The sequence below is a fragment of the Furipterus horrens genome, unplaced genomic scaffold, assembly GCF_987537825.1.
Source record: "Furipterus horrens unplaced genomic scaffold, mFurHor1.1.pri manual_scaffold_17, whole genome shotgun sequence".
Taxonomy (NCBI): Eukaryota; Metazoa; Chordata; class Mammalia; order Chiroptera; family Furipteridae; genus Furipterus; species Furipterus horrens.
In genome coordinates this window covers 819,164-844,164 of record NW_028327187.1, presented here as the reverse complement: position 1 = coordinate 844,164, position 25,001 = coordinate 819,164, and the positions used below count along the sequence as shown (strand labels likewise).

At 41.4% G+C, this 25,001-nt stretch overlaps 1 pseudogene; it reads left to right on the top strand.

Annotated features, from left to right (window-relative positions):
• The first annotated feature begins 20,121 nt into the window (after positions 1–20,121).
• LOC149990328 (large ribosomal subunit protein uL4 pseudogene) lies at positions 20,122–21,465 on the top strand (annotated as a pseudogene).
• The last annotated feature ends 3,536 nt before the right edge of the window (positions 21,466–25,001 follow it).

The following is a 25,001-nucleotide window of genomic DNA, read 5'->3' as shown; positions in this document are numbered from 1 at the left end:
TTAAGTTTTATGTTTGTCATGTGGACACACAATATTGGCAACATCATCTGTAGTAACTTATTCCAAATTCAGAAACAGAAAGGCCTGAAACCTACCATTGTTTACTGTTTCCAGGTAAATTTCACAAAACATAAGATTGGCAAGTGTCAGCAGACTCTGCAGTCTGACATGGGAGGCAAACATGCGACGTGAACTCTGTTCAGCTGGCAGCCTTACACACTTTGTATCACGTACAGTGTGAAAACGTGCACAATTGTTTTGAAATTAAAAAAAAAAACCTAAAGAAGTACAAAACTTAAATGGAAACATTTTGTGACTATGTCTATAAGAGAACAATGACATAAAAACCTAAGGGAAATATACAAGTAAATATTTTTCTTTTCTTTTCTTCTTATTCTTTTTTATTCTTTACAAGTAAATATTTTTAACGCAATTCCAACAGTATGTCAAACAATGATATTAGTAAGGAAGCGAAACCACTGTACCCTGAAAACTACAGCATGTGCTGGAAAAGATACAAGACAATGGGGAAAAAATCCAGTCAACACTATCCAATGTTTTGTATAGATTCAGTGCCATCCTTATTAAAACCTGAAGGTCCTCACTGTGGAGAGTTATGAGGGAGACCACGCGTAACTTCTGCTCACATTTTATTGCCCATCCAAGGCAACTCTATTTCTACACCTTTTTTCAAACTGGAAGAGAAGTCCACTCCCCCATTTTCCCTTGAGAGGAAGAAGAATCAGAGATGCTGGTGAGTAGTTCTGAACTCTTGCACAAAAATAAAATGGAATTACCTTCATGACGGCATGAGTTAAACTTAACGTCATTAACGTGTTTACTCCATATGGTGCTTTAAGCTTTTCTAAGCATTTCATGCAAATAATCTCACTTGAGCCTAAGAGTAACTGTTACTATGCTCACTGGACATACCAAGACGCTGCAGCTACAAGAAGCTAAGATGTTGGCACGGCATTGCAGTAAGGATGACAGTAAAGGAGCTTGTCAAGAGAGCTAATGAAAACCGAAGAGGCCACAGGGACCAAATCCTGAGGGAATCAAACATGATGAGGCTGACCGATGCTGCAAGTGGTAAACAATGTTCTCAAAGGGCGGCTGTGGGGAAGGCATGCCACTTCCCACGTGCTGACTTTGACAGGACGCCACTAGTGACTGAAAATCGTGTGAAAGGGCTGAGGGAACCAGGAATTTAGTTAAGATGTGGTCAGTATCCATGTGTCCTCCTCAGAGCGACATCACCGGCATTCCCCAAACATACATGAGCCATTCAGGACCTGGGGGGGACATTTTCCCACAAATGCTAAAATGTATGATAGTGATGCTTCAGTCTTTCTTATTCACACTCCTCAAAGTGGTTTTCTTTATTGCCGTAATAGTCAAGATTACATCTATTTGTGTCTACATCAGTTCATTATTATTAGTAGTAGTAGTAGAGGTAGTATTAATGTTTTACCTCTTAACTGAACACCATTTCTTAAAATATTCCCTAAATGGGGAAATGTCATAATTACTTTATGTTTAATAAAATAAAGCACATAAAAATTGAATAAGTGTCTCACAGAAAAATATTGCTTTATAAACAAAACAGTAGTGGGTACATAGTAATAAAGTCATAGGCATTTGTCACTCAAAAGGATATTAACCCACCTAAATTCTTCTGTTCTTCTGGAAAACTGCTAAAAATAAAAAAGAAAGACCCTTCCCTCAAGTCCCCCATGATGCGTGAATTCCTGAGTGACAGGAATTCGTCCAAGAGCAATATTATGACTCTTTTTATTTTGTTTATGTAACATATGTACTCAAAATTTTAAATATTTTATGTTACCCTTGATGAAAAATTAAAACACAGCTTCTTTACCAAAGAAACAAATATTTCTAAATGGATATGTACAAATCAGAATAGTGCAGCTTTAAAGTTTATCACTTGTTTTGTTTCTTAATATTTGTTCAATATTTCCATATGCTCTCCATAGCAATAGCACTTACTAGCTCATACTTGATCCTGCATACAGTAGGAAATCTGTTGCATAAAGACAGAAGTATGAAAAGAAACTGTTGGAAGGGGGTTTGAGGACAGGAAGTGGGACGGTGTTATGAAATGGAGGCAAGAAGGTCATAGTCAGGTGGACAGAGGTGTAGTTTGGTGTAAGTAGAACCGTTCAAATTATCCAGTTCTCTCCATTCCCTTCCCTCCTCATAATCCACCATTGTTCACACACACACACACACACACACCTTATTATATATTCCTAGCTAAGCTATTCTGGGTTTAAGATAAAAGCTTTCCCCTAAGCATTTGGCTTATTCATTTTTAAAAAACTTGCTCACACATACGTATTGAGCCTTTTTGTTCTAGACACTGTGTTAACCACCGTGAAGACAAGGACTTTAATCTGATGCTACAGGTAACGTGTGGGCAAGGAGTGAAAAGAAAATGAGGTCAAGTCTAATTGCCTGGTGTTCCAAGAGAAAATAAAATGTAAGCTAAGTCTTCAATGATTAGTAAGGTTCCCCTGAACCCAGGAAAGCCATTAGGACCTAAATAAAGCATTCTAAAAATTGCTTAGCACCCTCACCATGCAGAGAGCTAAGGACAGAGCTGGTTACGGCCCCCTTCAATGGTAGCACAAGAGTGGACGTCTGTTCCGCCTACTTGAAGACACCCCTTTCTTAGGTCATTTAAATACGTACCTTGAGGAAGCCTGTGTACCAGAGGGTATTATCTAGCTTTGTTCCCTAGCTCTCAGATAACTGAAATGGCGCAGAGTCAAAGGGAACAAGGAGAAATATGTCAATTAATCTGAATGTGCTGCACCATGAGAAGCTCTAACATGACTATTTCAGTGGACAGAAAAGCATCAGATAAGCTTTAAGGAAAGTTGAAAGGTAATGAAATATGAGTTAGCTCACTTCAGAAAAGAATAACAAATTAGTTTTTTAAAAATAAAAACTATTTTACATATACTGTCACTTGAAAGCTAAGTGCAGGACTTCGGTCCTTGTTGACTGTGGACTACTTTAGAAAATAACAAAATGAAAGAGAAAAAATTAACAAAAGACTTACTTCAGTATCCCTATACTATGCACTTGGGTTTGGTTGCTAGATTTTTTTTTTTTTTAATATAAAGTCAACTTCAGAAAACACCAAGAATAAATAGAATGAAAATGTGTTCTTTGACCTTTGAAAGAGATAATCACAACGGTGACAATCTAGTGAGCACCAGGCAGTTGGTTTGGCACTTTGCAAATGACAAAAATAGAAATAGGTTGTCTAATTAGTGAAAGCTATGTGAATATGAGCCTCCTCTAGCTGTGGTCAGTGCAAAATATAATAAAAGATACTGTGTTTTTAAGCAAATACTATATTTTAAAAGTCTTTCTAAGATCCGACTTCAGTAACTGTATATAACCTTATTATTTGTATTTCAAATTAAAAATACATGCACAGACAAGGGTCAGTGAGATAATAGTAATGAAATCAAACTGTTTTAAAGGTCTCACATAAAATAGATCTTGAGTTTTTACTTCAGTATAGCTGACAAATCCAGCCATGACTGCTGTCGGCTGGCTTTTTTTCAATTTGATTCTTTTGCACTTCCAGTGCCTGAACAGCTTTTACACAGCTCCCAGAATGGCGCTTTCCACGCAGAAATACAATGCTCAAATTATCTTCTCTTTCTGCAGTGCTCCAACACACCAGACCTGCCCTCCCCCGGAAGTCTAGATTCGCGGTTGTCTACTAATTCTCGCAAGTAACATAATGCAGGTGAGGAGGGGATATTTGTGTGTGTGTGAACCTGAATTTTCATATACATAGAATGCCTGCGTTATGATGCAGGGCATGGGATGTGAGGCATTTATTAGAGAAATCTGCAAATAGCTTTCATTTGTTCAACATACTGAACATTTCCAACGTGCAAGGTTCTGTGAAAGTAGCCCTGCCTTCCACTTCCCCAGTAGAGTTCACAAGCCCACAGCACGTATCAGTGACGCCGCTCCCGAGGAAGAAGGAATCAACCTTTGTGAAAGCTTTTGCTAAACCTCACAGCTTCAGCCAATGTTGAAATCAAAAAGGCTATCCAGGACTGGTCTCTTATCCCAAGCCAAGAAAATAATTTCAATTTTTTTTCTCTTTTAACAACTGGAAAACATGTAGTTCTGTATTCCAACTATATGTATGCTTTACTACTAGATTAATAGTCATAAGGTTGGGTAGCACATTTCAGAGGCTCTAATTTTGGTAGCGTCACTACAAGAATTAAATTATTTAAGATAAAAGAAGTGAAAGAGAACTAAAATGTCCATTGGACAAAAATAAATTTTCAGATCTATGAATAGATAGTTTAAAATCATGTATATTTTGTAATACATGTCCAGATGTGCTTGATGACACACATACACACATTATTAGAACAGCTAGTTTCTATCAAGCAATCATTAAGTTCAGAATAGCACCATTCGTGTCCAAAAATATAATATAAATTGTAAAAATGATAAGACAGCAATTCAAATGTTCAATTTGAATTGTACTTACACCTATGCTTTTGGGGTTAAAATTATTTTATCCTTTATTCACTGAAATTATTCAACAGAGAAGTCTAAATTGTGGTCAGTTAAGATAATGTATACTTGAAAGATATATTAATTTTAATGTTTTTCAGTGCTGTTTTTCCTGTTCATACTTTGAGACAATACTCCAGAGGATGAATACAAGCATAATGATTACAGATGTCATTGGAATTTTCCCCAAGGAAGCATGACCCAGGAAACCAAATAAAGAGTACAGTAAAGCCAGAGAACAAACTTTTTCTCCAGTCCCTTGTATTTGTTCAGAAATACACAATAATATAAATAGAATTCTAGTAATGGGTAAAAACGGAGCCATCTCTTGAAAAATGCCTGAGATGGCTGGAGCTAGCTCCAATGTATTCCCTTGCCCCTTCCCAAAATTCTGTTGGATATACATGATACATTTTTTCTTTTTTCCTTTTTTTTTTCTCTCTCAGTGATCAAATGGCATAGACAGCCACTTGACTTCACCAGGAAACCCAAGCAACTGGTGAAACCATAAGGCAGTCTTCTCTGCCACTGGAGTAAAGGCTGCTAACTACAGTTCAGAAAATATCAATGCCTACTGTACATGGCACCAGGGTTAGGACTGATACCTGCAGAGCATTTGACAACTCACAAACCTGTGAGGATATAAGCATCATTCCCACTTTACAAATAAGGCTCAGAATCCCTGCCTCCGGTGTCTGAACCTGTGTTTTCCTGTAGCAACGTGACTCCCTATAGGATGGACACCGAAAGAGAAGAGTTGCAATGCTTTACAGTAGACTTTAAGTGCATATTTCCACACGATCTATTGAACATCCAAATGTTGATGTGATTTTTGATAGCATTTTCCATTTAAAACCCTGACTAAGTGGTAACTTCTAACAAGAACCGAATTACCCCCTAAACCAAGAACCAGACACAAACAGATCATCGTATACACTATTTTCGCAAACCTTCTTTTAAAATTGAAGTACCTTGCAAAGAATGTTCCCCCGAGACTCCGATATTTTAACAATATAATGTGTTTCATTAAGTGGCGTAGAATACCACGAAGTGCACCTGCTTTGGAGGGGCCAGATCTTGCTCGAGGATGGAAGTGGTGACTGATGAAGGGACCTTTGAGAGCCCCTATGCTTGTGCACCTCTTAGTTCATGTCCATCTCATAAAACTGTAGCAGCTTTCCTAGTGCTACTATCTAGTTTAGTGCTCTAGCACTGTGTTTTACCATAAATCACTTCCAAGCCCTTTCGGATAGCCCTTCCTTTGAGTTGGCCACAGGATCCTGAAAAATCATAAGTGGAATAAATCTCTGAAAAGATTTTGCAATGTACAGCTGCAGTAGATCTGATAGACAGATGTGCAGATTACAAGAATTCTCCTGCCCTGGCTGGTGTGGCTCAGTGGATTGGACGTTGGCCTGCAAACCAAAGAGTCGCTGGTTTGGTTCCCAGTCAGGGCACAGGCCTGGGTTGTGGGCCAGGTCCCCAGTTGGGGGTGTGCGAGAGGCAAACACACATTGATGTTTCTCTCTCTCTCTCTTTCTCCCTCCATTTCCCTCTCTAAAAATAAATAAATAAATAAATAAATAAGAATTCTAAGTGGACCATTCTGAATGGACCCTAGTTTAGAGCATACTTCATTTTCTTTACCAAAAAACAACTGGAGTTGGGGGGGGGAGTGAGAGATGAAATATGATATTTAAGCATATCCCATGGTTTTAAATGTAAGCCTTTGTATACAATCAAATGTGAATGTCACGGAGAAAGGACATCATGTGTCACCATACTCTTAGTGTGTCATGGCCACCCTTCCCAAGGTCTCAAACTGAGATAGATGGGGTTTACAGTAACGACAGCCACAGACCTTGCAGTGACTGTGCAAATGCATTCGCATACTTTTACGGAGGGGACAGAGAATAAAGGTGACTGTCAATGATAACATTTCCTGCAAAGCTTACAAACCAAAGATTACTCATTGGAAGTCAATTATTTTGTCTTTATTCTCTTAGGGCAAAGTTAACTTTTTTTCCTTTCAGAAAAGATAGCGCTAATCGCAAAACATAGGTTAAATTAATAAATGGGGAACAACAACAGTAAATATAAGATTTTATCCGCAAAGAAAAAGAGAACGAGACCTTGATGACGGAAGAGCTGTGAGTGGAGTTTGGTACTTTGAGTCCTTGGAAGCAGACTAGCATGCGTGGAAGCGTGGCAAATGCGTGCCCTGAGCACGCCAAGGCACAGCATGTGGCATACTGAGCCTTGCGGAGGGTGGCGTCAAGAATGCACAAGGAAGTAGAGCATTTTTCTGTGACCTGCCACATCGGGTTGTGTTAGCGCACGTTACTTCTGCTATTGCTACGTGGCGCAGTTCACGGTCTAGAAAGAGGCTGTCGTGGCCCGGCAGAACCGGTCTGAGAAAAGAATGAAGTTTCCTTGTCTTAAGCTACTGAGGTCACATGCATTACTTTTACCACAGCCCAGCCCAGCATTTCCTAACTCATAGAGGGATTTGCAGGAAAGCTTGAAAGTGTGTCTTGATCACCATTTTCCAGAAAACCTTTTTCCTCCACAGTGAGAGCATGACTGGAATGACACCGTCACTTCTGTCATTGTCCCTTGCACAGACCTCAGCATGGTGTGCTAACTGATAGGGCTTGCAAACTTCGGACAGTTTCAAAAATATCACTTACTTTGAAACTTCTCGTAACTGCCTACATTTTGGCCATGTATTCACACTTGGTAGACTTAGTCGTTTGTTCATTTATTACTCAAAGGGTAAAGGAGTTGACAGCAAGCAATTTCATGTATTCAGTAAAGGAATGAAGTGGGTTTACACACAGTAGGCACCATATTGCCTCAGTTGACAAAAGGTCTTATTTCCAAGTTCGATGGCTAACACCCGCTACGCACAAATGGCCTCCTGAAACACCTCCCTCCGAGCAAAAGCCCTCTCCCGCCGATTCCAAGGGCTGCATTCTGCTCTCAATTCAGTGTGGCAAAAATGTATTAAAATAGTACTGTGTGCCAGGCACGTGGCTATACCTTGTGAATGCAAAGTTAAATAAGACACTATTCATGGTTCTCGAGATGTGCAGTCTAAGTGTCTTTTCTGATTCCCTTCAAACCGTTTTCCCACAGAAACCCCTTCAGTTTGTACCTTACCTGCATTTGCTCCTCTCCTTTTCTGTCAGTGTGTGTTCTTATATTGAAGACAAATCTTTCATGGTCAACAGGAGCCTTGAACTGATGTACCCGAGACGGGAAGGCACCTGCGCTTTGTCAGCTGCAGAGTTGATAACTTGGAGTCCTTTCTGCCCTGCAGGAAGATTTAGGGAGTGTTAATGGGAGGAAGCAGTTTGTGCTTTTATATCAAATCCTTTTGAGAAGGATTAAACTTATTATTACCCCAACTATAAAAAGAACACAGGAAACATGTGGCCATGGTCACCAAGGAAGGAAGTGCCACAGATCACAATTAATCTCCGTCATCTCTGTTCCCTCAGTAATTGAGATCAAAATAATCTCATTATTCTGTCGTGTGCATGCACAATTTTGAGTATTATTTGAAATTTGTAACAGCCAAAAAAATGTCTTTTGCTTAATTCTCACAGAAATTTTGCCCTTTTAAAAATCTTCTATTCCTATAATAAGTTTACTCTGTCCAGTAGTTATGTATTCAAATATTATACCAAGTTTATCGGTGATGTAAATATGATGAATCAGTATCTAAGAATAGGATCAAAATTAATAATTTACAAATATGTGCATTTTACAAGAAGTTAACTATATGAGGAATTGTGGAAACTGTACTCTAAATCGTGTATGTTTGTATAAGTGTTAATATATCAGAATTGGTGCAGTAACATCTATTTCAGAACCATTGTCTTTTTTCCTCCTGGACCGTGCTATGCATATTAGAATCTGGGACATTTTAAAAGCCTATCGTACTGAGAACTATCCAGGAGAGAGCACAAATCTATATCAAGAACAGTAAGGAATCTTTCTTTCCCTCTTTCAGAACACTCTGGGGGTAGGTGAACAAAACAGCGATTAGGTAGAAACCAATTAGTTCAGGAGGCTGATTTTTTTTATTATGAATTCTTAAATACAAGAAAGATAGTTCACTGTTCACTTTAGAATATAGGGAATATGTGGAGGTATGTCACCCAGGCCTTTTTATATGTTTTGTTCATGCCACTACACCAGAAGGTAAATATTGACAAATAAAGCACCTCGCTATGTAAGTTTTTGCCCTCGAGTTTAAAATTGAGGGTGGTGATTAAAGCTTCAGATGAAACATAGAGTGTATCTATTGACAGCCAAGAGACTTAAGCTTACTAGAATGTGCTATTTTCCCAGTGGCAGCGAGTTAAAGACCCTTTACATAGCCTCGTAGCTCAGTCATGTGCCAATCCCGGCGGCTTGGCAGGAACACCTTTTTCTCAGTGTAAAACGTAATGCCCATTGTTTCTCAAGTACGTGCGTTATTGTTGCTAAAAAGCACGTTCAACTGTCACGATCCCATCCCATAATGTATCGATAATGGCACTTCCGAGTGAAAACAAAGAGAGAGCCGTTTACTTTTCATTCTTTTCCTGATTCTGCAGCGTTACCGCCTTCGTGAGAGGAAAAACTGATTCATTGGTTTAAGTAACTCCTATGATCCTAATGTGATAGCGGTAGAGACAGAAATAGAAATACAAACAGAGAGAGAGATGGGGGTGGGGGAACATAAACAGAAGACAATTGTCCCTGCGTGTCTGCCGTCTTAATGCTATTTGGTAATCTGCTTCATTTTAAATCCTAATTATCTGAATGAGATGTGCTCTAAATCGACTGGAAATTTGCTTCTCACGTGTCAGGTAGAAGAAAATGCTGTGCAGTGAGTAGAAAGAAACATTCAAACAATTATACACCTTACTGCTCCAAGTCATATTAAAACAATATGTAACCTAATGCAATGCTAGCACAATGCTTCATTAATGGCAAATGAGCTATATGAAGACTAATCCTCCAGGTTCAAACAAAATACAGCACCACTGACCAGTTCTGTGACAGTTTAAATACCACATCTGTTTTTATTCTTAATACATACACATAATCAGAGTTCTGCATATGACTAACATAGTCTGCATAAGGACATCTCTAAAAGCAGAGAAGGAAAACTCTGACTCCAAAAAACCTCCGCTGCCTTGCGGCATACCTCTTCAGGGGAAAGGCTAAGGGAGTAAACCCCGACAGAAAATCCGGAGCCGGAGTCCCTAAGGCGGTTTGACATTGTAGTCAACACCGGCAACTCCTGCGGCGCACCTGAAGCCAAGCTGTATTGACTTTGTCTTTCCCTTGGACCCTTCAGCTGCGAAGAGAGGGGGGGTCTGCTGCATGGGCAACAGCAGACCCTCCATATCACCCTGCCCAGGCTCTGTAGCTTCAGTTTCACTTGAGAGGACACTCCAGCGTCATCGCAAGATGTCGACTCAACACGGGAGGAGACAGATACTGGTTATAAGCTCATCCGATTGGCGAAGGAAACGAGCGCCAGGGGTCTCCTCTGACGGTGGGAGAGGTCATCGCACCTCACTGGACAGCTACCGTCTCGCCATGGCTCACCTGCCCCACTGGGTGCGTGGGGATCAGAGAGGCGCCTCTCGAAAAGTGGGCCACAAAACACCCGCACCAGTTAATTCCAAGCAAACAAGAAAGAAGCCTCCGGCTCTTCGCCTCGCTAGCTGGAACATCAGGACCATGTGCCCCGGACTTACTGCAGACCTTCCGTGGATCAAGGGTGCCAGGAAAACCGCTGTCATCGATAGGGAACTGGCACGACTAAACATCGACATTGCGGCTCTACAGGAGACCCGGTTGGCCGACAACGGAACTATCAGAGAAACCAACTACACCTTCTACTGGCAAGGGAAGTCTCCGGACCAACCAAGACAGCACGGTGTTGGGTTCGCTGTGAAGAACACGCTTGTTAACTCCATAGAGCCACCCACAGGAGGCACAGAGAGATTACTTACCCTCCGATTGTCAACAACTTTCGGCCCAGTCAGCATTCTTAGCGCGTACGCCCCAACCCTCTGCGCCACCACCGAAGAGAAAGAACAGTTCTACCATGCACTGGACGAAGCGTTATCCAAGATTCCCAGAAGTAACGCTCTCTATCTCCTTGGAGACTTCAACGCAAGAGTAGGAGCCGACCACATGGCCTGGCCCACCTGCCTTGGAAACTTTGGGAGAGGAAAGATCAATGAGAATGGTCAGCGACTGCTTGAGCTTTTGTGTCACCACGGCCTGTGCGTGACAAACACATTCTTCAAGTGCAAAGAGATCCACCAGGTGTCATGGAGGCACCCCCGCTCCCGTCATTGGCACCAGCTTGACCTCGTCATCACCAGAAGAACGGATATTGGCAGCACCCTCCTCACCCGCAGCTACCACAGTGCAGACTGCGACACGGACCATGCCCTCGTGGTAAGCAAGGTGCGCATAACGCCGAAGAGGTTGCACCACTCTAAGATGAAGGGTCGCCCACGCATCAACACCAGTTGTGCCAGCAACCCAGTTAAGACCCAGCAATTCATCAACAAGATGGAAGATGCACTCAGCGAAGGAGTGGCGGCAGATGACATTATCGAATCCAATTGGCCACGTCTCCGCGACGCCATATACAACTCCGCCATTATTGCTTACGGGAAGAAAGAGCGGAAGAACGCTGACTGGAACGAGGCTCACTGGGAAGAAATGGAACCCGTGATCGAGGCTAAGAGGAAGGCCCTACTGGCTTACAAAGCCACGCCCACTCCCAGTACACTTCAAGCTCTACGGGCTGCCAGGAACAAAGTCCAGAAGACCGCCCGCCACTGTGCCAACACCTATTGGCTAAACCTGTGCAGAAGCATTCAGGAAGCCGCCGATATAGGCAACGCACGAGGAATGTATGAGGGTATCAAGAAGGCAACAGGCCCAATCCCCTCCAAGATCGCCCCCCTTAAGTCCAAGACAGGTGAGGTCATCACTGACCAGGAACAGCAAATGCGGCGGTGGACCGAGCACTACCTCGAGCTGTACGCAACGAGGAACACCGTAACAGACACTGCTCTTAACGCCATCCCAGACCTACCAGTCATGGAGGAGCTAGACACCCCACCTACTGCGGCAGAGCTCGGCAAAGCCATCGACCGCCTCGCTTGCGGGAAAGCACCAGGAAGCGACGGAATCCCTCCAGAAATCCTAAAGAGCGGGAAACCAGTCCTGCTACAGCCGCTCCACCATCTACTCTGTCTCTGCTGGAAGGAGGGCTACATCCCCCAGGATATGAGAGACGCCAACATTATCACCATGTACAAGAACAAAGGAGACCGCAGCGACTGCAACAACTACCGGGGCATCTCTCTCCTCAGCGTCGTCGGCAAAGTATTCGCCCGGGTCGCTCTTGCCCGCCTGCAGACCCTTGCTTCCCGCGTCTACCCAGAGTCCCAGTGTGGCTTCAGAGCTGGCCGCTCAACAGTGGACATGATCTTCTCCCTACGCCAGCTGCAGGAGAAGTGTCACGAGCAGCATAAACCACTCTACCTCGCCTTTATTGACCTCACGAAGGCGTTTGATCTGGTCAGTCGAAGCGGACTCTTCAGCTGGCTACGGAAGATTGGCTGTCCACCACATCTGCTTGCTGTGGTCATGTCCTTTCACGACAACATGCACAGCACGGTGTCCTACAACGGCGCAACCTCTGAGGCCTTCCCAGTCAGCAGCGGAGTAAAGCAGGGCTGCGTCCTCACGCCTACGCTGTTCGGAATCTTCTTCTCCATGCTCCTCCAATACGCCTTTAAGGACTGCAGCGAGGGTGTCTTCATTCACACCAGATCCGATGGCAAGCTCTACAACCTGGCCCGTCTACGAGCCAAGACCAAAGTCAAAGAGGTGCTCATCTGTGAGATGCTCTTCGCCGACGACGCAGCTTTGACATCACACTCCGAAGAGGGACTCCAGCAGCTAGTCACTTGCCTTTCCCACGCATGCAAGGAGTTCGGACTAGCCATCAGCCTGACGAAGACGAATGTTATGGCTCAAGGCACGGGGACTCCCCCATGCATCACCATCGACGGATACACCCTGGAGGTTGTCAACGACTTCACTTACCTCGGGTCCACCATCTCGAGCTCTCTGTCAGTCGACTTGGAGGTCAACCGGAGAATCGCCAGGGCAGCCACAGTTATGGCCAGACTGAACCGGCGAGCATGGAACAATTCCAGCCTCACTGAGAAAACCAGACTGCGCATCTACCCAAGCCTGCGTACTCAGCACTCTCCTCTATGGCAGCGAGACGTGGACCACCTACGCAAGGCACGAAAGGAAACTCAACAGCTTCCACATGAGGTGCCTGCGACGCGTCCTGCAGGTCGCCTGGCAGGATAAGGTCCCCAACACCGAGGTGCTGAAGCGAGCCAATATGAGCAGTTTGCATGCAGTTCTTAGCGAGAGACGCCTCAGGTGGCTCGGCCATGTCAAAAGAATGGATGCAGGCCGTATCCCCAAAGACCTCCTCTACGGCGAGCTAGCAGAAGGCAAGAGGATGACAGGGCGCCCAAAACTGCGGTTCAAAGACATCTGCAAAAAGGACATGACACAATGCTCCATCAATCTCAACACATGGGAAGTTCAAGCAGACGACCGCCTAGCCTGGAGGCTCGCGGTCAGGCAAGGTACGTCACGTGCAGAGGCTGCGCGCAATGAGGAGGCGGCCCAGAAAAGATCGGGGCAGAAGCAGCGTCAACAGCAGCAACAACGGCCATCTGCCTTCACCTGTACCAAGTGCGGCAGGGATTGTCACTCCCGAATCGGACTGCACAGCCATTCTCGGCGGTGCAGATAGACTCTCAAGAAGCTACGCCATCGTCTCTCGAGACGGACGGCTGCCGACGACGACGACGAATATTTACAATTTGTAAAATCATGTTTTATTTGTCCCTATAAATGTTATAAGATTCTTGTGGACAATTATAAGATACTATAAATTTTTTTCTGCTATAGTAACAACTTATATTATGCACAATAAACATTGGCTTGCTTTATTTTATATTATCATTCATGTGTTTATAAACTAAAGTTGATTTATCATCCCAAACAATCTAAGTTGGTAACTGCATCGGAACCCTTAATATTGTGAAGAGCAGTATCTTACCTAACAAACAATGTGCTGTGGTTAGACACAATGAATCACTGTGGGCACTAGCATTTGTGTTAACATTCCTTCAGGAGCAGATACTACACCACTTTAAAGTCCATATTTAGGTATTGAGTGGAGTAGAGGTCAGGGATAGTGCTACATATTCTACTCTGCCCAGGACAAAGAATGACCTAGTCAAGAATATCAACAGTGCCAAGATTGAGCCACTCTTGTCTAGACTCATTAACCCTCTGATTTAGTTCCATATTTATTCCTAAACCTTTATAGGTTCTTTTCCTCCTCCTCTTCAGCTATTCTGCCTGTTGACTTCTTGTGCCCTAGTTATTAAATCTATCTCATCATTAGCCAGGAAGGGTACAATGCTGACTGTGTACCTTGATAAGTGAGTTTTTGTCTTATTCTGAAAACCGAGGCTCTTCTAACATAATTTTGACAAACGGTTGTATATTTCTGTCTTGTATTCTTCAATACTCAAGTAACTGAAGGGCTAGAACTTATGTTATTTCTTCTAGTAGTCTTCCCCAGAGAGTCTTGCACCCTAATAGCCCAGGACTCCTTTTTGTATTAGCTCTCAGGCTTCTCTGACCTTTGTGGCTTTGAATTTTCCAGTTTTATTCTCCGCCTGTTTATAGGCTTATCTGCCTGTCTCTGGGGCTGATATTGTCATTACACGGACACAGTTGTAACACAAATTGTTACAAATCCTCTGTAGCCCACATTTCTTGATAAACTTGATGGAAATAATTGTAGCATCTTTATTAACATCTTAGCTTCTTTCTTAAATGATGCTGAAGAAAGTAAATGCATCACTTACACAGCTTTCATTGGTTCCCATTCACTGTTCGACATTTTCTGGATCAGCATTTCCATTTTTAAAAATAATAAATAATTGCTTTGGTATTTTAATGTAGTTATAACTGAAGGGTATCTTTAGAAAGAAGAAATAGGACGCATAAGCAAAAATGAACCAGAGGGCTTAGCAAACAGAGCTATAAAATTTTCAAGATCTCAGGAAAAAAAATGGTTATATGTAGGTTTTCTCTGAAATCAGGCATATAGTTTTGTCTGAAAGTCACAGTTTGTTTAAAAGCAGTTGACTATTTCAGCTGTTGTGACTGCCTCACAGTGGTGTAGCTAAACATAAAAGAATAAGACTTCAGAACTTTTCACTTTCTGTTCATACAGACGAATATTATCATCTTATTCACCATGTTTCATTAATAATCGATATTTAGATGGCAAGCCAAACGGAATCCAAAATCACGTTTCTTTAGAGAATCCTTAAATGTTGTTACATTTTGCATTTCTAATTTCTTCAGAGAGCCCTTAAATGTTGCATTTTTCATTTCTAAACAGCAATTTAGATGAAATGAAATGGAGGCACATGAAGTACAGAAACAGACTGATTCAAAGAACAAGCCCGTCATTGAGTGATGTTTAAATAGGAATTCATGAATGGCAAACGTTTCAAAACAAGCCAGATTTTAGGATGCATTATAATTTAGATATAGTGACCAGTGGTTACTCCATGACTAGACTGTTATTGCTTTGGCCACAAGAACACTTTTATTTTTTTTACTAAAATAATTATCTTCATCTATTAAAAGTGTACACAATACTTTAATTTTCATCCATTTCATTAGAGATTACAGCCTTGGGTGAAAAAACACCTTGTTCTGTACATTCCTTTAAGTCATAAACGTCAGCAAGCTACTACTAAACCTGTTCTCTGGCTTACTCTAAAACGCTAAACACACGTGAGGACAATGGAATCTAGTCGGCCTTCCTCACCCGGGATAACTAACAGGCTTGCGCAGTGCACTCGCAGTTATATAAGCACTGATGTCGCATCTTTGGCTAGTGGTCAGCTTTGCTTATACAGAACATAAGAGACGTGGGACCCCACGCGGGAGTGTTCGTTCATTCCTTCGCATTTGTGCTGCAGCAAGGAGCGAACAGAGGAGCGGCACCAGGCGCCGGCGAGTGCCGAGCGCTGAGTGACTGAACAGCGGGGGTGCAAGTGTGAATACTGTAATAATATCTGCCATAAAGGAAAGGTCAGAGACCCCAGCCTTGCCTCATCTATTCTACCGACTGCTGAACACAAGGAATCTGCATTTGTTGGCACGACAACACATAAACTGGTCATAAGGTTTAAGTCACGGGCATTCCTTTCCCAGGAGTTTATATGGTAGTGACATTTACTTAGGAAATTTGAAATGCCTCAATCTAATGAAATATAAATATAAAAAAGTACAGTAAAAAAAATTCTGCTTATAAAATTTCGTTGTAACAATATGCTTTTATATTTGCTTTGGTTTGACTTCTGTTTTTAGATCCAAAATAATGCAGAGTTAACCAGAACTTTTAGTGAACATTCCAAGTTAAAATACTGTGTCACTCTGGGAAAGCTGGAAAACCAGGCATATTAATGCACAGAAAAAGAGGCTAAAATACCAAGTATAAGTTATTTCATAGATTTTTAACTCCATAGTAAAGTGACAGAGTTGCATTTTTATTATAATTGAAAGTATTTCATCAGTACACTCTTAGCCATGTTTCTATTTTCTTTTTCTTTATTTTTTAGAAGCATCTGTGTGATGAGTCACAAGAGTCTTTCCCTCCCTTATTTCAAAAGGGTTATTTAGTTACAAAATTTAGATTTTTAGTTTACAAGGTTAAATATAAAATCTTACTCCTTCTGTTCACTCCAAGCACACTGCACAACCAAAGCCCTAATGAATTATTACCTCTTTCTGATAAACAGGACGCTAGTTCTAAGATGTATTTAATGACATTCACAATTAAAATCTTACCTAAAAATCTGTTTATGGAAGAATGAGCCTCATTAACGGGTTTGCCACAAAGTCACTCTTAATGATGTTCTCTGGAAGAGATTAGAGGTGAAAAAGGAAGTGAATTTAAAAAGGGAAACAAGAATGAGAACAAACAGTCTTGTACCTTTGATTTTTTTCAGGGCGGTAGTTACAGTGAAAATTGTCCCAATTGTCCCCGAAAGCAGAGACTTGGAATGAGAGTCAGAAAGACTGTTTCCTCTGCTTTTGTGAAGAACTAGGCAGAAAGGTTTCGAGAGCACTGCCACTCGGTCATAGGGCCTGCCTTGGTTTTCTGTTGCAATCATACCCAATCATCACAATCTTACAGGTTTAAAAAACACCCCGTTTTATGTCATAGTTCTATAGGTCAGAAGTCCAGATGGGCTTGACTGGATCCTCTGTTCGGGGTGTTACAGAGTTGAAATCAAAGTTTGGGGAGATCTGTGCTCCTCCAGTGTACATTTTGAGAAAGAACCTACTCCCAAGCTCATTCCAGTTAGGGAAAGAATCCAGGTCCCGATGGTTGTCAGACTGAGGTTTCTGCAACCCTCCTGGTTGTTGCCTGGGCATTATCCGCGTTCCTTCTCACATGCTCTTCTCCATATTCAAAGTTAGCAAAGGCACACTGAATCTCCCAGATTCTTGGGATCTCTCACTTTCTTCTGCGACTACCAGGAGAAAAGTCTCTACTTTTAAGGGAGTCATGCAAGTCGGTCCAACCTGCCTAGATAATATTTTATGGTCAACTGACTTGGGGCACTAATTACATCTGCAAAATGCCCTCATGATAGTACCTAGATCAATGTTTGATTGAAAAAGCAGGGCGTGAAAACCTTGAGCTATATCTTCCAGGGTCTTGTACTAACCCTTTGGCTTCTTTCTCTCCTTAGCACCTTTCTTGCTTTGCCCGGCCCAATTTATTGACAAGACCCTATCTTCACAACCTAGCTCCCTCTCACCTTCTCTTAAACTCTAGTCATTGTTTCCTCTGTTGTGATTTTTTTACATTAATTTATTTATTTATTTGTTTTGTTTATTTACTTATTTGTAGAGAGAGGGGAAAGGAGAAAGAGAGGGAGAGAAATATCTCTGTGTGGTTGCCTCTCACTCGCGACCCCAACTGGGGACCTGACGTGCAACCTGGTCATGTGCCCTGACTGGGAATTGAACCAGCGACACTTGGCTCGCAGGCCGATGCTCAGTCCACTGAGCCACAGCAGCCAGGGCTTACAGTTACTTCTTTATGTTTATCATCTGCCACTGTCTTCATATTGAGCTTCCCAGTCTCTGGAGCTTTGAAAAATAAATGGTGGTTGTTTATAAGCCACTCAGACATGATATTTTGTTATAGCAGCGTGAACAGACTAAGACAATCTACAAGGAAGAGTCAGTTTGGGGCATTTGTGCATGTGTATTTAATAATAATGTGTAAGTAACTGTTGATCTCAAATATATCTCTGCGCCTAACTTATTTGTACCGGCAGGGGCATGTTTTACTCCAGTGGGCTCTGCCATTCAAGTCTTCTTCAACAATCTCTTATTTTAACTTCAACTAAGTGAAAAGCCATAAACCCGTGTGAGGGGCGTCTATGTCTTGTCTTCATTTTCTACGGGCAAAAATGTGGTCATTAAATTCCAATACAGAGAACGGTCAATTGAGGGGTCTACAGTTGTGTCGTTAGCGTTATTGCCTGACACGTACTAAATGACATCTCATTTTGCAAATGTATTTCTGAAAGGAGCTCTGCCGTTACGAAGCGACATAGTATAAAAATGCTTTTAATGGGTCTTGTAGAGGTTTAGAAAAACAGTTCTTAAAATAATCACAATTCTTGACTTTGAATTACCTTGAAACAAACAAATAACTAAAAAAACACCTTTATTTACCTTTGAAGGGTTTTAAAAGTCTAGTAGATGATTGAAACCTCATTCAGAAAACATGAAGATTGGACCTATCTACTGGGTAGGAAAGTGGACACGAACTTCTTCACTTGCAAGCTGTCATGGTGATTGACCAAGGCAACCACCATTTCCATGCAAATGTTAGATCACCTTAATACCCCCTCAAACGTGAGCACTCCGTTATTCCTGAGGGTCACTGAAAATCATAAAAGGGTTAGTAAGTCCACCACAGCAAGGTCTTTGACAGCCAAAGGCAGAGGAGCTAGACGGTTAAAAAACAAGTGTGCTGGAACCCTGGCAGGAATGCGTACTTTCCCTAGTTAGCATATGTGTGAAGTTAAGATGCAGTGCAGTTTGTTAAGAAACACAGGCTTGAATTTAGGATGTGTGGATTTTAAATCCAGCTCAACCTCTTGATTAAGACTTTTTTATTAAGCCTGGGTTTCAGTTTCTTCAACAGTAAAATAGCAATGCAGGCAGCATTTGTAAAAAGATCTCTGCGAGTTCTGAAAGTCTATAGTGACAGTATCATGGAGTTCTCTTTTCTTTAAAATGTTTTTCCTCACCTGAGAACATTTTTTTTTCATTACTTTTAGAGAAGAGGGAAAGGGAGAGAGAGAGAGAGAAACATAGATGTAAGAGAGAAACAGCGATTGGTTGCCTTCTCGTAAGTGCCCTGACAGGGGATCAAACCCACAACCCACAACCGAAGTATGTGCCCTGACCGGGGAGTGAACCCATGGCCTTTCAGTCTATGGGACAATGCTCCAATCAACTGAGCCCCACCAGCCAAGGTGCATCAGGACTTCTGATAAGCATTTTGACACATGCATATTCCACATCTTTGTAAACTGGTATTTTTTAGGCGATCTGTTATCAGAACAAACTATGACCAGGGCAAGCCTCTGAAGGTCAAGAAAACTTAGTTTGTATCCTGATTCTACCACATCTCTTCATCTCTAAGAGTGAGCTAAGGCTTTCTAGAAACATTTAATAGTGCTACTTCCAGTGGATCAATCAAATAACTCACATGAAGCATTTGAAAAGTTTGAAATTATATAGAAATATCAGAGATAATAAATACATCCTGGCAATTTACTGTGATGAACAATTTATTCTGCTAATCAATAAATGGATATTCTTGTGAAAAACTTATTTAAATCCATTAGGCCTTTGTTTTCTCAAAGGTAAAATGAGGCTGATGGCCTAGATCAGTGATATTTTTTAAGTAGTTTTCATTTTTTAGCAGCAGAACTGACCTCATACAAATGCAGAAGAGATTCAACTCAGCGGTTTTGCAAGGAAGGTAGGAAAAAACACTCGGTCACAGCAGCAAAAAGAAAAAAGAATAAAAAAGAATGGGGCTGGTTTAAGGGGACTTTGGGACAGTAAGAAGCATGACAACACACTCATCATGGGGATGCCAGAAGGAAAGGAGACACAGCAAGGAGTCAAGAAACTGTTTCAAGAAGTAATGACTGAGAATTTCCTTAACCTGGTGAAGGAAAAAGACACAAGTGCAGGAAGCACAGGAAGTCAAAAAACCTGAAGATACACAGAGACACGGCAGCTCAACAAGAAACAGGTTACTAAGCACTGAATGGGTTAGCAATGAACTCAAAAGGTACCTTGAGCTTTTCCTGCGGGAGCCTCGGGCCTGGGAGGACTGGGGCTTCCTCTCTGCACACCACGGCGTGTGCTCACCCACTGATAACAGTGTACTCCGAAAAGGGGGAAGCGTCTGGCAAAAATGTCACTTTGCCTGCTGTGTTCAAGGCTCCCATTCGACCAGATATTGTGAACTTTGTTCACAGCAACTTGTGCAAAAACAATAGACAGCCCTGTGCTGTCAGTGAATTGGCAGGACATCAAACCAGTGCTGAGTCTTGCGGTGCTGGCGGGGCTGTGGCTCGAATTCCCAGAGCTCGAGGTGGTGGAACTCATCGCTCTGGCCAGGGTGCTTTTGGAAATATGTGTCGTGGGGGCCGCATGTTCGCACCAACCCAAACCTGGCACCGCAGAGTGAACACTACACAGAAGCGATACGCCACCTGCTCTGTCCCGGCTGCCTCAGCCTTACCAGCACTGGTCATGTCTAAAGGTCACCGCATTGAGGAAGTTCCTGAACTTGCTTTGGTGGTTGAAGATGAAGTTGAAAGCTACCAGAATACCAAGGAAGCTGTTTTGCTTCTTAAGAAGCTTAAGGCTTGGAATGATATAAAAAAGGTCTATGACTCTCAGCGAATGAGGGCTGGCAAGGGCAAGATGAGAAACCATCATCATATCCAGCACGGGGGGTCCTGCATCATCTATAACGAGGACAACGGGATCATCAAAGCCTTCAGAAACATCCCTGGAATTCCTCTGCTTAATGTCAGCAAACTGAACATTCTGAAACTTGCTCTTGGTGGGCATGCGGGCCGTTTCTGTGTTCGGACTGAAAGTGCTTTCCGCAGGTTAGATGATCTGTATGGCACTTGGTGTAAAGCAGGCGCCCTCAGGAGTCACTACAACCTTCCCGTGCACAAGATGCTCAATACAGACCTGAGCAGAACCTTGAAAAGCCCAGAGAGCCCGAGAGCCCTCCGAGCACCACGCAAGAAGATGCTTCGCAGAGTTCTGAAGAAGAAGCCACTGAAAAACCCGAGAGTCATGTTGAAGTTAAACCCATATGCAAAGACCGTGCGCCGGAACACCATTGTTCGCCAGGCCAAGAACCACAAGCTCCGGGTGGATAGAGCAGCAGTGGCGCTAGAAGCCAGATCAGATGAGAAGGGGGTTCCAGGCAAGAAGCCTGAGGTAGGGAAGGAAGGAAAGAAGGATGTTCATGTGACGAAGCTGAAGAAGCCAAAGAAGCCTTCGGTGGGAAAAAAGGCTGCAGCCAAGAAAGCAGCAGCTCAGAAGAAGCCTGCAGAAAAGAAACCCACCACGGAAGAAAAGAAGCCTGTGGCATAAACTCAAATTTGTTTACTCCGTAAAGGTCAAATCACTGTGGACAGCTGGTTTTGAATAAAAAAAGCATGTTAAAGGCCAAAAAAAAAAAAAAAAAAAAAAAGTACCTCGAAACAAAGGAAAGTGAGAACCCAACAATCCTAAAACGGAAGTTGACAGCATTACAGGCCCACCTCAGGAAAGAAATAATAAAGATCAGAGCAAAAATAAACAAAATAGAATCTCAAAAAAATATATAAAACATCAAAGAGACCAAGAGCTGACTCTCTGAAAGATAAACAGAATTCACAAGCCTTTAATCAGACTCATCAAGAAAAACAAAAGAGGGCCCAATAAATTAAAATTAGGAATGAAAGACCAGAAGTAACAACCGATAACAAAGAAATACAATGGGGTGTAAAAAGTATGGTGAAAAACTCTATGCTTATGTATTGGAGAATCTGGAAGAAATGGGATAAATTCCTATAAACATAAAATCTTCCAAAATTAAATCAAGAATAATCACATAATTTGAATAGACAGATTATAACCAGAGAAATAAAAACTCCCAACAAACAGAAGCCCTGGACCAGATGGCTTCACAGGTGAATTTTACCACACATTTAGGTAAGAACTAACCCCTATCCTCCTCAAACTATTCCAAAAAATTCAAGAGGAGAAAAGCTCCCAAACTTATTTTCTGAGGCCAGAATTATCCTAATTCCCAAACCAGATAAATACACCATGATGAAAAAAAATTATTGGCAAACATTTCTGATGAACACAGATGCAAAAATCCTCAACAAAATGTTAGAAAACTGAACACAGCAATACATCAAAAAGATCGTACACCACAATCAAGTGGGATTTATCCTGGGACTGCAAGGTTGTAACAATAGTCACAAATCAATAAACATGATACACCATATAAACAAAATGAAGGATAAAAACCACATGATAATATCAATAGATGCAGAAAAATTTTTTTATAAAATCCAGCACCATTTATATTAAAAACTCTCAGCAAAGAGGGAACCAAAGGAACATACCTCAATGTAATAGAGGCCGTCTATGACAGACCTACCACCAACATCATACTCAATGGGCAAAACTTAAGTGTTTTCCTTAGTTCAGGAACAAGGAAGGGATGTCCGCTTTCACCTCTCTTAGTCAACATGGTACTGACAGTCCTGACCACAGCAATCAGATAAGAGGAAGAAATAAAAGGCATCTTAATTGGAAAGGAGGAAGTAAAACTGTCATCATTAGCAGATGACATAATATTGTACATAGGAAACTCTAAAGACTCCACTAAAAAGCTACAAGAGCTAATAAACAAATTTAGCAAAATAGCAGGATACAACATTAACAATCAGAAATTCATGGCATTTCTATACACCAATAATGAACTATCAGAAATAGAAACTAAGAAAACAATTTCGTTTACTATTACTATAAAGAAAATGAGGTACCTAGAAATTATTAACCAATGAGGTAAAAATTATGTACTCAGGATATTACAGGATATTGAATAAAGAAATTGAGTAAAATACAAATAGGTGGAAGCATATACTGTGCTCATGGACTTGAAAAATTAACATCATTATAGATTCAATGCAATTCCTATTAAAATACCAATGTCGAATTTCACAGATCTAGAACAAATGTTCCAAATATTTATATGGAACCAAAAAAGAGCCCAAATAACCTCAGAAATCTTGAGAAAGAACAAAATAGGAGGAATACACTACCTGGTATCAAACTATACTAAAAGGGCACTGTCATCAAAAAAGTCTGCTACTGTCATAAGAGCAGGCATATGCACCAATGAACAGAACAGAGAGCCCAGAAGTCAATCCACACCTATATGGTCAATTAACATTTGAAAATGGGCACAAGAGAGAATTACGCTTAGTGAAAAAGCCAGGCAAAGAAAGAAAAATACTATATGATCTCAGCCATATGTGGAATCTAATGAACCAAATACACTGATGAACAAAATAGGAGCAGAGGCACAGATACATGGAACAGACTGACGGCTGTCAGGGGGGGGGGTGGAGGGGAGAGCAGGTCATTAACGAATAAGCACTGACGGTGCACCCAGTACGTACACCTAATTATTTCAGAATTTGACTTAAGGATGACCTGCATTTGTCTTAAACTTTTAAAACAGTGTACCACAGGAGCAACCATTTCCAGCTGAATGGTTATTATGCTATACAATTAGAAACATAATTTTAAAACGATTTGAAGTCCTATATGTATATCTGAGTCCGGTTAATCTTAAAAGAGCATATATCTGGTGGCTTAAACAAAAAGGACTGCAGCAAACAATGAAATTTCAAATGTCATTGATCTATAAAGTATATTATTTCCTGTGGATACTTTAATAAAACTACTGAACGTAAGTGTTTTACCTCTGACACCTCTTATGTTGAACATTATTTTTAAACTTAATCAAAGAAACCATGGTCTTAGTGCCCATGGTTGACTGTGGGGAGGCCAAACTGTTGCCTAAACGTGACAATAATCTATAAGGTGGAATTGGTTGGTGAGGGATCAGGCTGACCTGCTGAATCATATACATTGGAATACTTCCAAGTTCTTTTCCACGGGGGAAAAAAAGCTGACTTCTTAATGAAATAAAGACAAAAGGAAATTAACAAAGAAATTATAATCGAGGAAAATGACTCTCAGTTATATTGTGGCTCTCTGCTGAAGTCATTTTTTAAACTAATATATCAGTCATTGCAGGGGTGCTACTTAGCACCCTATGTTCATAGCAGCATTATTTACATAGATGTTTGAGGCCAAGATAAAAGAGAACGATCACGTAATAGGTGCTACAAGAGCGTCTTTACTTAGGCAGAATGTAATTTAGCAAAAACTGTACTTTGACCAAGAAGCTGATGTTACCTCTCAGGAATGTTTTGATACAGAGTAAAGACAGTCTAATCCAAAGGCCTGGAATTTGAAGAACTGCTATTTCAATCTGTGAATTAGATTTTCAACATTTTAAATATGTATTGTATAATTTTATCACAAAAATATAAAAGTGAACATTGTGGAGATACAAGTAATTCTACACATGACTGGACCTCGTTTTCTCTCTTGTGATATTACTTTAACCCTCAAGTACTTTTGCCTCTTTTTTCACATGCTTTTCTCAGTAAAAATATAAGTACCTTGTAACATCTATAATCGATGCCATTGATAAAAAGAAAGAAAGAAACAGACCCCACGGGCAATTAATTTAAGGGGATTCTGGGTTAGAAAACATTGACCTGATTTCTTCGCTTCAATACACCTTAGAGTCTTTAAAGCTAATATTAATTACAAATCCAAGGACATGCTTTAGAAAACACCATACGAAGTAAACATATCACTTACATTTCTTTGGTAGCTATTCTTTGTGAGTGTGTATACATAGTATATTAGCCATAGCCAGAGTTTCTGACCTCCACTTCTTTATTTTGGGGGTTTCTCTATTATCTTTTACATTTTTTAGTATTATCAGTACATGCCCAGTAGATCAGGGAGTGCGAACTTACGGCATTCTG